This window comes from Grampus griseus, assembly GCF_964374135.1.
Source record: "Grampus griseus genome assembly, chromosome: 14".
Taxonomy (NCBI): domain Eukaryota; kingdom Metazoa; phylum Chordata; class Mammalia; order Artiodactyla; family Delphinidae; genus Grampus; species Grampus griseus.
This window is the reverse complement of record NC_139008.1, coordinates 15,981,635-15,993,755: the sequence shown is the minus strand read 5'-3', so window position 1 is coordinate 15,993,755 and position 12,121 is coordinate 15,981,635.

The following is a 12,121-nucleotide window of genomic DNA, read 5'->3' as shown; positions in this document are numbered from 1 at the left end:
CAGTGAACATCCCTATGCCCACCATGTAGATTCTATCTTAATATTTTGCTGTACTTTCTATTTTTTCCATTCATCCATCCGCGATCTGTCAGACTCTTCACAAACTTTTTCTCTCTGAGAACGGTGACTTGAGGCCACAGGACACCTGGAGATCCCCCTCCCTGGAACAGGTAGAGTCAGCGCAGCAGGCAAGTGGGAAGCTGAGGAAGTAAAAGAAGACAGGTCCTCCTCTGGGGGCAGTTCTGGGCCCTCAGGACTCCTGGGCGCCATAGCTGAATCTTCCTGGGGCTATAGCCCACACAGGGCAACGGCTCCCTCCTGTAGGTCTGAAACTTCCCCAGGGTTGGTGTCATCGATTTCTTCTCTTCGCCAGCCCTTCTCTTCTGGGGCCCCTCTAGGACTGGCCCTCTGACCCACTGTGTCAGCAGGGCAGAAAAACAAAGCCCAAGGAGGGGCTGGAACCCTTAGCCTTGGTTAGTAATGATCAGGAGCGTGGCATTTGGAGTACCCCACCCCCTTATAGGCTCACCATCTGGGACTGAGGACTCATCCCAGGAAACACAGGGAGCCCCACCCTGATGAGCCGGAAGTAGGGTGGGGCTCCTGGCAGGGAGATTCCGGGAGCTAGGAGGGCAGCCAAGGAGGCACTGTGTGATCTCCCCTCTCCAACCTTCTGCAAGTCCAAAACGAGCACATCCTGGAGACAACTTTTACTTCATTCCAGCCATTTTGTTCTCTTATGGCTTTTGTCCTTTCTTGTGCTTGCCTTTCTTCCCTGATTCTCTCTCCTTCCTTTAATGTCTTGCTCTTTCCCTGACATCTCTTGCCCTGAGGTTTTCCCTTTATATTCTCTCTTTCTTGGTGCCTCTTCTCTTCTTTGTCTCTTCATCTCTCCCAAGCTCTCTCTCTAACTCCTCCCCCTCTCTCCTCTCATTATCATGCGTCTCTTCTTCTTTAATAGGAGCACATCACAGAGTCTGTGACCAAACACAGGGAATCAAAGATGGCAGCTCAGGGAGGTCTGAGGTGAACACCTTGGGAAAACACCCTCACATTTCCATGACTGACACATCTGGGACCCTCAGAATAGAGGCTCCTACACTTGTCATAGGTTCAGTTTCATGCCAAGATCCAGAGTCTCCTCCATGCCTGCAGACTGGTCCCTGGGTTCCGGGCAAAAGTTCCTGAGTCCCCTTTCCAGAGTGACAGAGATACGCTTCCTCCAGTGGGAGGGGTCTCAGGGTTCATCCTCTGTCGTCCTGGAGACAAGAAAGGCCACTGTGTAGCTAATGCTGGTACATCTTAGAGTTTGCGCTGATGCTGTGCCTGAGGATCCAAAAGGAAGAAGGTGAAGGCCCTGGGACACCAGGCCCCCCTCTGCTTCTACCTCATTAGCTCCTATTTAAACTAGTTCACATTTAACCCATGTGCCAGCTGGGTGCCTACCTGCCCAGTCCCTATAAGCAGTGGAAGGTACCCCTGCTCCAGTGCTACAGGCAGGGAAAGTCCAAAGCCTTCCAAGCTTTCTGCTATCACAGGCAACTTACACTCACTGACTCCTCTGCCCCTTTAGCAAAGCGACTAACTCAGCACATGTTTATGGAGCATCTCTATGTTGGAGGCACCACCCCAGATGCTGGAGAGATAGTAAGGAGGAGGGGAGTCAAATCCCACCCTCAGGAGCTTTCACTCTAGCAGGGGGAGTCATCAAATGAATGTTACTACATGATATGTGCTATGAAGAAATCATCAAAGCAGAGAGAGAACGTGAAGAGGGATGGAGAGGCCGCTGCTCTGGCTTAAAGGGTCCTCTGCTCAGGTAATATTTGCAAAGAGACCTGATTGAAGTGATGGAGAGAAATAAGATATTTGAGTGAGGAGTGGGCCGGGCAGAGGGAACAATAAGTACCAGAGCCCTGAGCAGGAAGCACATGGGATGAATTCAGAAACAGCAAGGAGGGCAGGGTGGCTGGTGGTAAGTGAGGGAAGCCAGTGGGAGGCAAGGTCTGGGCAGCAGCCAGCGGGCGGAGGGCGCAGGGCCTGGGAGGCCATGGTCAGGAGTTTGGATTCCTTCCGAGAGTGAGGGGAGCCATCGAAGGGTTTTACCTTTTAAAAGGGTTCCTCCAGATTTTGATAGAGTGGAGAATGGACTGCGGGTGGGTGAGGCTGGGGAAGGGAGGCCATGGCAAGAGGGGAGTGACCCTCCCCCCATTTTGCTGGGTCCCTCTCACCTGCCCTCCTGGACTGTCCGAGAGACCCTCCCTCCCTCAGACAAAGCAGCTCTGTCTTCTCCAAGTCTTGGTGCATGTTCAGACCCCAGGGTGAGAATCTGCCCCTTCCACCCATCAAGGAGTTTTCACAGTATAGTTCCAAACAACGGTAGATCTGTTTCCTGTTAAGAAAAAAACATCCTCCACCTCCTCATTTATACATTGGGCCTCCATGGAGGTTTCATTTGAGCAAAGGGTTTTACCATGAAAACAAACGTGAGCTTGCTTTTCTGCTCACTCTTCACTGTTCCAATGGATAAAGTCTAGAGAGCAGAAGTGACCTCACTAAGTTGAAAAAGGGGGTTCTACCCGCCTGACCCTCATGCCCCACACGCCCGCCCCTCAGTGGCCTGCAGTTTGGTTTTGCTACTCCAGCTGTTCCCAGAAACCGGCGCCAAATAGAAATGCGAAGAGAAAGGAGGAGACAGAGTTTGGGGTGAGGTAGAAAAGAGTAGCTTTTATTGCTTTGCCAGACAAAGGGGGCCACAGTGGGCTAACATCCTCAAGACTGTGTGCCCCACCCCGGAGCGGGTAGTGAGGAGTCTTATAGTGTTCAAGGAGCAGGGTGTGGTCAGCTCGTGGACATTCTTCTGATTGGTTGGTGGTGAGGTAATCGGGAGTCAGCATCATCAACCTTCTGGTTCCAACTGGTCTGGGGTCTACGCGCTTGTAGACAGTGTACAGTTAACTTCTTCCACCTGGTGGGAGTTTTAGTATCTGTAAAATAGCTCAAAGGTTGTGGCTTAGAATAATATCTATAGTCCTTGAGGAGGAACTAAAGGTCCTTGACTTTGATTAATGGCTAAAGTATTATTATTTTGTCTTGCTTGACCGTTTCCCTTTCTTTCTGCATTTTCTCACTTCTCTGATTAAATTTATTCTTTGACTAAAGTTTTTCTACAGACAAAAGGCAGGCGGAGGACATGGGTGGGGGTCTATTCTGGGAAAGCCTCCTAGGGTCCTGCTCGGTTACATGGCTGCCCAAAATGCTCCCCTCCTCTGCCCACCCAGTGCCTTCTACCCTCAAGATATTCTGCCCATACCACCAGCTCGGCCACCCCCTGTGCCCACCACCAAGCCTGCTCTCCTCAACTCCCTTCTCTTCCCAGCCCCTCACTTTGAACAGAATTCATGGCTCCTTTCTCTCATGGTTCTGTCCCCCACTCACAGCCTCCAGCTGTGCTTCCTCCATCACTAGTCTGGTTCTAATTACCCTGCACCGCAATTTATCTGTTTACAGGGAAGGCTCCTCCACTGAAACGGGAGCCCATCCTAAGGCAGGAACTGTGTAGTCCCCACCTCTGAATTCCCAGGTCCTGCATCTCACCTGGCCCAGAGCAGGCGTCCCCTAGAAATGACTGTCAAATGCGTCAGCTGCAGCGAGACTCCTATGAAATGTTCCTCTTTTGACTCTTCACACAGCTATGTCTCTCTTCTCACAGGGTTGCATATGGGTTTTCTTCAATTTCTCATTTACACTTCCCCTGAAGAAATTCTGTATTCAGAAGAATACTGGGCATAAACACAGAATTCTGTGTTGAGGTCCTCCATCCAATATTTCTTAGCTGTGTGAATTTAAGGAAGTCACCTCATTCTTTAGAGCCTATATTTCTGCATTTACAAAACAAGAAAAAAATATCTCAAGATCAACCAAAACCCTAAAGGACAGTGTTTTTCAAACGGTAGATCTTAACCCATTGGTGTGCCATGAAATCAGTTTAACAGCTCAAGATCAGCATATTTTAAAAGTGGAATAGAAAAGAAAATAGGAGAGCAGTGCATGTAACAAAGTTAAATATTGTTTTTTGTTTGTTTTTTTTTTGCGATATGTGGGGCTCTCACTGTTGTGTCCTCTCCCGTTGCGGAGCACAGGCTCCGGACGTGCAGGCCCAGCGGCCATGGCTCACGGGCCCAGCCGCTCCGCGGCATGTGGGATCTTCCCGGACCGGGGCACGAACCCGTGTCTCTGGCATCGGCAGGCGGACTCTCAACCACTGCGCCACCAGGGAAGCCCCAGTATTGGGGTTTTTTTGTTTGTTTGTTTTTTGGGTGTTTTTTTTTTGGCCCTGCGGCTTGCGGAGCCTTAGTTCTCTGACCAGGCATCGAATCTGGGGCCCTGGCAGTGGAAGCGCCGAGTCCTAACCACTGGACTGCCAGAGAAGTTCCAATATTGTTTCTTGAAGTAGTGCACTTAAACACTCTATCTGTGTGTAGTGGGTCGCGATATGAAATGTTATTTCCTATTACAAATTGCAGTTTTTTAACTCAAAGGGTAAGGTTCAAGTACAATTTCTTCATATACCAATGCTATTTGTTCAAAACTGTCAGGCTAGAAGTGGATTGGGACACATCTAGGGCAGTAACTAGAGTGGCTCTGGAGACCCAGATTTGGGTAGATAAGTATACACTGTTAATAATTACTTTAAATTGAGATATAATTGACATATAACATTATATTAGTTTCAAGTATATAGCATCATGATTTGATATGTGTATATATTACAAAATGATTATATATTAATCATTTTTGAAGTCAGAAACCTATAGCGATGTACCAAGAATTTGTGGACAGAATGTTGTATTATAAAGAGACATGGGTTAAAGCTTGGGTCCAGTCCTTACTCTCTTCATGACCTACTGAGCCTCAGCTTCTTCATCTGTATATTGGAGATAAGGAGATCAACCAATTTCTGTTGACAGGCCTGGCATGTGGTAAGTACTGGGTAAATGTTTATTCTCTTCTCCCTTGAGAATTTCACAAAGCACGGCTTTCCTTTTTGGTCTCTTTCAGATAAAGGTGGTGTAGGCAGCCATATCTTTTTCATCTGCAGTTAGCTTTATCTTATGGTTTAGCTTGAGTTTAGATCCTGGAGATCTTGTCAAACGCATCATAAGACTTGAAAAAGAATTTTGTGTAAGTTGGCTTGAACAACTAAAGTTAAAGTCACTTGGGAATCTGGTTTTTATTTCCTTTTATTGAGATATAATTACACGGTAACTTTTTTTAAGCTCTGTTTTTGCTTTCAGTCTCCACACCTCTTACTGAATTATCAACTGCAACTTTTTATTTTTTTCCTTTGTTTAGTTTATTTTTCCTTCGTTTCCTTTAATTTGTTTTCCTCCTCCTCACAAAAATAATCACTCTCCAGAACATATGACAATATAATATTCAAAGGGATGAAATCCTTTTCCATCTGAGTGATAGGATCAGCTATATCCAGTGCTCATATATGCTGGATAAACTATCAAAGTGGGAGTCGCTCCACCAGGAAGCAGTCATTCTTGCTTTGTGTCAGGAGGAATTCATCTAAAAATAGGAGCAAAAAAAATAAAATAAAATAAAAATAAAAATAAAAATAAAAGTAGGAGCAGATTTGGTTTCCTTTACACATCACGTGAAGTTCAAACAGTCATCTGCTCTCATGCATGATGTGTTCTGCAAATGCATTAAGACAGAGATAGTGTGATGTGCTGGTGAAAAGCACAGACTGTGTTGGAATCCAGCCACCACTACACAGAGGGCACACGTGTGCCTGGGGCAAGTTATTTATTTATTTATTTATTTTTAAACAGGAGAAAATCAAATAACATGTGTACATGGGAGAGTCCCAGAAAAATTGAGTAACTCGCCAAAATGGGCGAAGCCCTCATCTTAAATGCCACCCTCAGCTAAAGACAGAAGAGGATGTTGAGGGTGGGGAGAGTCCATTCTGGGAGGTGTGCAGGAAAACACACAGTAAACAAGGGTGATTGTGATGCAGATCTAAGCATTGTCTTCTCCACGGATAAGAATTTGTAGAGAGTTGGTCATAAAAATATGGAATGCTTTGGACTTCTCTGGTGGCGCAGTGGTTAAGAATCCACCTGTCAGTGCAGAGGACACGGGTTAGAGCCCTGGTCCGGGAAGATCCCACACGCCGCGGAACAACTAAGCCTGTGCACCACAGCTACTGAGCCTGCGCTCTAGAGCCCATGAGCCACAACTGCTGAAGGCCGCGCCTAGAGCCCGTGCTCCGCAACAAGAAAAGCCACCATAATGAGAAGCCTGTGCACCGCAACGAAGTATAGCCCCTGCTCGCCGCAACTAGAGAAAGCCCGCGAGCAGCAACAAAGACCCAACGCAGCCAAAAATAAATAAGTAAAATAAATTTTTTAAAAATGGAATGCTTTACAAATTGTGTCCTCCTTGTGCAGTGGCCATGCTACTCTTCTCTGTTTCTACGGTTTTAGAATATGTGCTGCTGAAGTGAGCACCTGTAGCAAGTTATTTTACTTCTCTCTGCTTTTGTTTTCTCATCTTAAAAAAAAGAAGGGTGGGTGGTAACCGTACCCAGCTCTTAGGGTTCACTCCAGAACATGGCCTAGTGCACGGTGAGTGCCAAGGGACTGTTTCTATATGAATCAAGTGTGCACAAGTAAAACAACACAGTCTCACATTCTAAGGAGGGGCTCCGTCCAGGGCAAGTGAGAAAATCATAAAATTTCTAATTACCCCTCGTGTTTTAGTTATACACCTAAATCATATATTCCTAGCCTTCTATACATATGCTTCGATTTCGTTTTCTTCCTTCCCAATTGAATACAGCGCAGACCAACTAAAGCCCATTTGCACGTCCAACTGAGGCCGGCGTCATTGATTTTAGCATCCGCAGTTCTTCTCAGCTTTGTCCCTATTGTACCAAGGCCATGAGATCTCGCACCTTTTCTCTAGTATCGTCACTTTTTCATGTCCACTCATTTTATGAAAGTGTGAAGGCAAAATGGTCAACTAGCCACAACTAACCTGACACACAGGCCAAGGTAGCTTGAACTTGATGGGATCAAAAGCATTTACTGAGGGATCCTGGAAAACAGAAATGAAGTTCCCCACCCTGGAGGGGCTCACAGCCTTATGAGGGGCAAACATAAAGGAATACATCTTCAGAGTGCGGTGAATGAGCACAGCGGGTGGGCATATGGGGATTCAGCCAAGCACAGAGGAGGAAATGCACATCCCACCTGTGGCCAGGGAGGTGTGGCCACTGATGCCAGGATTGCAGAGTGAAAAGAGAGAAGCAGGCTGAGGTCCATCCAGCGCTATCACTTGTCTTGGGCAAATTACTTAAAGTCTCTGAACCATCATTGATAAAGGAACAATAAGATTCTCTTCATAAAAAAAAAGATACAAGTGAACTTGTTTACAAAACAGAAATAGACTCACAGACATAGAAGACAAACTTATGGTTACCAAAGGGAAAAGTGGGGGAAGGATAACAGGAATTTGAGATTAAGAGATACACACTATCATAGGTAAAATAGATAAACAGCAAGAATCTACTATATAGCGCAGGGAACGATATTCAATATCTTGTAATAACCTATAATGGAAAAGAATTACTTTGTTGTACACCTGAAACATTATAAATCAACAGTACTTCAATATAAATAAATAAATAAAGATTTTTTAAAAAGATCCACTTCAAAGGGTTATTTTAGAGGATTAAATGAGATAGAAAAATGTGTTCAGTAAATTGTGAGGTACATAGAAGACACAATCATTTATGGCTGGGAGCAGGGGCATAGGAGGAATAGAGACATTTTAACAGGGTAGGACGGTCAGTGGAGGGTACAAAGTGGGAAACACCTTCCTTCACTACAGGAGGAAAGTATCAGAGCAGATAGGGCTGCAAGAACCGGAGGAAGCCAGTGAGAATCCCCAGGCAAGCCATGAATGAAGCCAAGAGCAGACCTTGATATTTATGATTACTAATCTCTCCTTGCTAGGGTGGGGATAAGGGGTAAGGGGGCCAACCCCATTCTGGAGGGCAGAGAATCAGCAAGGAAGAGAGCTAGGGCTCCTGCCGAAAACCCCAGCTTTCTTCGTGGGGAGAGAGGAAGAGATTATCAGCTGATGGAGAATTGGTGGCATTGCGCAGGTCTCTTTAGGGAAGCTGTGAAATGTTTGGAAGAGCAACTGTCGGGAGGGGAACGAGAGTTGTCCAGATCCATGTTACAGGGCGACTAGAGGCACTGACTATCGTGGGTTGTGTGATTTTCTCCAATAGGACAAAGAGCAGGTGGTTGTATTGGCTCAAGGCAGAAGGTTTATGAGGAAGGCTGTAAGGAGTGGGGTTGAAGTGATTCACAATGAAGTCAAGGTTATAGAGGAAGTGGGGTGAGGTCAAAGAGGGCGGGTAGTCAGTGATGACCTCCAGGATGTGGGCTCCAGGAAAAAGAAGTGTCAGTAAGATGGACCATCAGGTGGAGCAAGAGGAAGGGGAGGCTCAGTGCTTGGGGAATTTGATTGTCAATGTAGAGCAATCCTGAATGGTAAGAAGGTCTAAGGTGGTCCCTAGTGTGGAGGGGCAGATCTTTATGGTCTTGAAAGATGAGATGAGAAGCAATGCTAGGTCAAGGTAAACAAGGACTGAAGTGCTAAATGAGGTTCTTTATATAAAGTATTTAATATTATCTCAACAGCCCTTCAAGTTGGGAATTCGGGAAAAATAGAAATTCAGGCACAAATTAAGAAGACTGCCAAGTCCCTTGGAGCTATTAAGATGGGAAGCTCAGCACAGAGTACTCTGCTCAATATTCTTTTTTTACTTTTTTTGGCCATGCCGCATGGCATGTGGGATCTTAGTTCCCCGAACCTGCACCCCCTGCATTGGAAGTGTGGAGTCTTAACCACTGGACCACCAGGGAAGTCCCTCTGCTCTGTATTCTGTAACAACCTAAATGGGAAGAGAATTTGAAAAAGAATACATGATATATGTATAAAAAAGATACATGTATATGTATAACTGAATCACTTTGCTGTACACCTGAAACTAACACAACATTGTTAATCAACTATACTCCAAAATAAAATTAAAATTTTTTAAAGTATAAAAAAAAAGAAAAAAAAGATGGGAAGCTCAGATTAAATCCAGGGCTGACTGGTTCCAAAGCCCAGGTTCTTTCCATCTCCCCAGATTTCCCCAAAGAGGTGGCACTTGGGACCTCTCTAATTCATTCTCATCATTTTTCACAGCTCTCAAGGTTGGAATCTCTGACTCTTGAGATCTTGGGGAGCCAGGTAGGTGAGACCTGGCAGGCCCTGACAGTGATAAAGCTCTTCTGAGCTCAGCGGCCCTGTCCTTATTCCCTGTAGGCATCAGGATGGCCCTGGGTAAGGGATGGAACTCTCAGCTGGTCTGGGCGCCCCTGCAGAGAGGGCAAAAGGGAAAGGAAGAGCATCAGGAAACACCTGGATCTCTTGTTGCTCTGAATATATTTCACGTGATTGACCTGCTCAGGAAGTCATTCATTCAGCAGGAGGAGGACATGGGAGATGGTGAGATCTGGGTTCAGATTCAGCTCCAGCACTTGCTAGTTGTGTGACTTTGGAAGACACTAACCAGCTTTCTCAGTTTGCCCAAAATTAAGGGTATTTTGGGACATGGAACTTTCAATGCTAAAACCAGGAGAGGCCCGGGCAAAATAGGATCGTTAGTCACCCCAGACAGGCTACTCAACCCTTCTAAGCCTCAGTGTCCAAGTATAAAATGTGCCCGTCTGCTGCCCGCTTCTCTGCTTCTCACACCTGAGGCTGCACTTTACAGAGAACACGAAGAGGGAGTGCGGTTTAATTCCGTCTGGTTGGGAGAAGCTGAGGGTTGACTGCACGTTCCTTCATCTGCAGAAGCTGAAATTCTGAAGTGTAAAGCAACTTTTCACCAACGTTCTGCTTGGAGCCCTCAGCTGTGCTGATGTGGGGTCTGGAGCACGAATCAGGAACCTCCCCCACTGATCACATCCCTGCCATTCCTGGTTGCTGCCTCTTGATCCCAGGTGGGCGTGGCAAGGTCCAAACACACCTTGCTCAGTAGGCAGTGGTGAGATGTGGGTTGTGGGTTGTGGATGAAGGCCACTTGAAGCATGAAACCCAGAACTCTGGTTGCAGTAACGTTGCTTAAGAAGGAGTCTTTAGGCTTCAGCCAGGATGGGTGGCGTAAGCATGGCAGGAAGACAGCACCGTCTTCCTGAAGGGTTGTCTCCCCTGGCGCCTGCTGCTGCTGCTCTTCTAGCCTGAGGTTGGTGTCCTCCACATTTTGCTCAGGAGCCAGGTTCATTGAGGTCCTCAACAATGTGGAAGGGGAAGGTGTGGAGCTGTCGTTGCTGGAGGAACGTGAGTTCTGAGCAGAAAGTAAGAAGTGGATGAACTTAACAGTTGTAAATTTGGCCACCCACAGTTCCTCAAAAAGTTACACATAGAATTACCATATGAATGAGAAATTCTACTCCTAGGTATGTACAGAAAAGGAACTGAAATCATATGTCCACCCAAAATCCTGGACCTGAATGTTTCTAGCAGCATTACTTGTAATAGGCAAAGAGTGGAAACAACCCACATGTCCATCAACCGAGGAAAGGATAAACAAAATGTGGTACAGGTATCCCTCACTTTTCTTCCTTTCTTTCTTTCTTTCACTTTATTTTTGGTTGCATTGGGTCTTTGTTGATGCACGCGGGCTTTCTGTAGTTGCGGGGAGCAGGCGCTACTCTTGTTGCGGAGCATGGGCTCTAGGCACATGGGCTTCAGTAGTTGTGGTGCGCAGGCTCAGTAGTTGTGGTGCACAGGCTTAGTTGCTCAGCGGCATGTGGGATCTTCCTGGACCAGGGCTAGAACTTTGTTCATGTCCCCTGATTTGGCAGGCGGATTCTTAACCACTGTGCCACCAGGGAAGCCCCTCTTTCTCTCTTTCTTTCTTTCTTTCTCTTTCTTTCTTTCTTTCTCTCTCTCTCTTTCTGGCCATGCTATGAAGCTTGCAGGACCTTAGTTCCCCAACCAGGGATCAAACCCATGCCCCCTGCAGTGGAAGTGCAGAGTCTTAACCACTGGACCGCCAGGGAAGTCCCTTCCCCACTTTTCTTGAAAGTTCACTTTATGCCACTTTGCTTTTAGGAAAACCTACATTAGTACCTGTTTTTGCTAGCCAAAAGAAATCTGAAGAGGATTTTCGCTTTTACAATAGTAGAAGCCAAAAGGTGAGAGTAGTATTCAGTGTCTGTTTTGCAGCGAGTGGTTATAGAGGCAGCACATACCCCAAGCAAGGGAGTGGCACAGCCAAGCTCTTTCCCCAGAAACTACACTCAGCGTCTCAGCATCCAGCCACCATAGTTTTCAACTGTGTCTGTGGGCATCTGTGCTTTATCTCGGTTTATTTTGTGCATCCATTAGCAAGATGTGTCCTAAGATAATTACTTCTTCGCTTTGTCATCTCAGTTTACGGAAGGCTTCATAGGAATGCTCTACTTTCAGGTAGTGGGAAAGACAAATATTCATATGATGAAATATTATTTATTCAGTGATTAAAAAGCAGGAGTGAAGCACTGATTCATGCTATAGCATGGATGGACCTTGAAAACATTATGCGATGTGAAAGATACAAGACACAAAAGGCCACAAATTGTATGATTGCATTTATATGAAATGTCCAGAATAGACAAAATTCATAGAGAAAAAGCAGATAGTCGTTGCCAGAGACTGCGGGGGAGGAGGGAATGGGAGTGACTACTAGTGGGTATACAGTTTCCTTTTGGGGAGATGAAAATGTTCTGAAATTGGACAGTGGTGGTGGTTGCACAGTCTTGTGAATACACTAAAAACCACTGAATGGAACACCTGAAAAGGGTGAAATTTATAGTATGTGAATAATGGCTCAATAGAAACAATAATAAATAAATAAAGTCTGGCCACCCAGTGCTGCTACATGTAGAAAGTGCAGCAATGGAGTGATGTATTCAGGATCCAGTTGATACCCCTTGGCATTGGGATGGGAGAGCTAGAGGATGGATGAATTTGGATGGACGAGTTTTCTGGAACCAGA